Source organism: Helianthus annuus, chromosome 2 (assembly GCF_002127325.2).
Source record: "Helianthus annuus cultivar XRQ/B chromosome 2, HanXRQr2.0-SUNRISE, whole genome shotgun sequence".
In the NCBI taxonomy this organism is placed as follows: Eukaryota; Viridiplantae; Streptophyta; class Magnoliopsida; order Asterales; family Asteraceae; genus Helianthus; species Helianthus annuus.
This window is the reverse complement of record NC_035434.2, coordinates 99819341-99822489: the sequence shown is the minus strand read 5'-3', so window position 1 is coordinate 99822489 and position 3149 is coordinate 99819341.

The window sequence follows — 3149 nt, the reverse complement described above, 5'->3', positions numbered from 1 at the left end:
AGCACGGCCCCGTGTTCAGACTCTGTATCTGGGTATCTAACTAAAAATATGCAGCACGGGGGCGTGTTCAGTGAGCACGGCCCCGTGTTCAGGCTACTGTAAATGCAAACTAAACTAAAATGCAGAAAAATGTGCGCGCGTTTTGAAAAGGTTTTGAAAAACTGATTAGGCCGTCGATTTTAAGCTTTCTTAAAATCCTTGTGTCCCCGGCAACGGCGCCAAAAACTTGATGTGTGTTGGTGTGTATATAATTTAGATGAATATTTAAGCCCCTTTTTACACTTTTAGCCAAGTTTTAAATTTATAAAACACGATATTTACTAACACTAAACACACATATGGGCAAGTGCACCCATCGTGGACGTAGTATAGTGTTGGTAAGATACCGAGGTCGTCCAAGGACACAAGAGCTTTTAATACCGGTTTATCCTCAACGTCTAATCAAATCAAAAAGTGAGAAAAATGTTTTAAACTAAGAAAAATAAAAACTAACTAAATGCTGAAAAATAAAATAAAATAAAAACAGATAGACAAGATGAATCACTTGGATCCGACACGTGTGTTAGTATAACCTTTGATTATTTTCGCACTTTTGCACTTGTTTAAGAGATTATCTTAGTTATTGTAGTAGGCCCCTCTTTTGAAGGCGACGTTACCCTCAACCCAGTAGTTTGAGTCAGCAAGGATACAATCCTAAAGGGTCGGATTATTGAAAGATAATGAATTAAGTTATTAATGCAAATTGTGGTAGGCCCCGCTTTTGGCGGTGACGTTACCCTCGGCTAAGTAGTCTGAGTCAGCAGGGATACAGTCCTAAATAGTCGGGTTATAATATTAATAGTAGTTAACTTATGAGGGGGTCAAAGAGTTTGGATCCCCGCCATCCAATACCTATGGGCATTGAAGGAGATCCTACTAAATTTGACCCAGGTCCCAAGCAGGACCTCTAAACGCTGAACAAGGGCAAGACCCTTACCAAACCGTTCCCTTAACCCCCGACCAGGTAGCCAACATACCTCCATATAGACCGTGGAGATATGAATGGTGAAAATCTTTTATTTTATATAGACAGTAAAATAACGCCAAGACACCACGGACAAACGATAAGGAAAGATCACCTTCAACATAAGTAACTAGTTATTAAAGTCATTAATACAAAACCAAATAAAAAGTGCAAAAGATTAAAAATAAAAAGTATTATACTAAACACTTGTCTTCACCAAGTGATGTAAGAGACTTAGGCAAACATGGCCTTGATTGTAAAGAACTCTTATGATCAATCTTGGATCCCGAGAGGACTCACACACTCTACGATGGACAATGGATGATGGTGGTGGATGATGGTGTTATGGTGGTGGTGGGTGGTGGATGAAGTGTGAGAGAGGTGGTGTGCCAAGGGATGAGTTGAAATGAAGCCAAGCACTCCTATTTATAGGCTGAACAGAAGGCTGGGCACGGCCCCGTGTCCGCTGGACACGCCCCCGTGCCCGTCTGACACTCTCTCTCTTCATTAATTGTAATTTGCAATTACAATAAATGCACCTGCAGCACTCTGACCACGCCCCCGTGTCCGCTGGGCACGGCCCCGTGGTGGGCAATAGAAGCTTCTACCACCTTGTCTTTTGTGCCAGGGCTGACCATTCTGGACACTGCCCCGTGCTCGCTGAGCACGGCCCCGTGTTGAGCTGGACACACCCCGTGTCCGCTGGACACAGCCCCGTGTTCAGCTGGGCACAGCCCCATGCTCAGTTGGGCACAGCCCCATGCTCAGCTTTCTTCTTGTTTTTGCTTTGGGAGATGCTGTCGAGGAGTCGGGCATGCCACGTTTCTTCCTTTTCTTTGTATTTATATTGGATTTGGCTGCATTTTTGCTTCTTTTGTTCATTTAAGCTCTTTTAACCCTGAAAATACAAAAGGAAGACAAAAGCACACTTTTTCCAACATTAGTACTTAAAAAGGGTTAGTTTTATGCCTCATTTGATGTAATTTATATGTTGCATTTTACACACATCATTGTTCCCATTGCCCTGGTGATTGTTGTTGCGATTCTGGTTCTGGTTCAATTGAGGGCAATCACGTTTGAAATGACCTTCAGCCCCACACTGGAAACATCCCCTGTTGCCCCACTGTTGCTGCTGCTGCGGGTTTTGTGGAGCTGGTGGTGGGAGTTGCTGATTCTGGTTCGTAGGTCGCAAACTCCTGCAGTCTTTAGCTTCATGCCCTAACTTGAGACATCTCTAACAACGTTCCTTGCGACACCGTCCACTGTGGTGTCTGTTGCACTTATTACATAGTGGGTGAAATCCCCGATAACCACCCTGCCCCTGACTGCCTGATGATTGCTGGCTCGGATTCTGGTAGTCATTTATCCTGCGCTGTTGTGCTTGAGACTGAACTGAGACTGAACCTTTACTGGAATCCCCATCCCACTTTCTTTTGTTATCGGTAGGTGTAGCAGAAGTAGCAGCTGGAGTGGTAGCACTGATGCGTTTGGGCAGCTTGTTCTGTTCCACCGCATGATCCGTGAGGCGATGAGCAAGACGCTGGATGTCTTGGATATTATCGAGGTTAGCCGATGTTACATGGCTCTAAATCTCTGATGCTAGACCCTTGAGATACAACTCGATTCGCTTGATTGGAGGGTCCACCATGGTTGGACATAAGATGGCCAATTCATTTGACCGTTTTGTGTAAGCTTCGATTTCTGACCCCGTCATCTTCTGATGATACAGTTCCACCTCCAACTTGTGGATGTCATCATGTGTGCAGTATTCTCTCTTGATAAGTTCCTTGAAATCATTCCAAGGTGTGGCGTTAGCAGCTGCCAACCCTAGAATCTGAACTTGCGCATTCCACCAGGTTAGCGCAATTCCTTCCAACGTGCCAGTGGCGTACTTGACCCCGCGAGCCTCAGTGCATTCACACATCTCGAATACTGACTCGAGCTTCTCAAACCAATGGAGTAGTCCCACTGCTCCTTCCGTGCCACTGAACGTACTTGGACGACAGTCCATGAAGTTCTTGAATGTGCAGACAGGTTGCTGTGTGGGTTGACCTATTGTGCATAGGATAGGACAGTATTAAATACAAGAGTTGATTTAGGAATGTAGGATTTTCAAAGATCCTAGTGTGTATCCCATCCGCAGGGT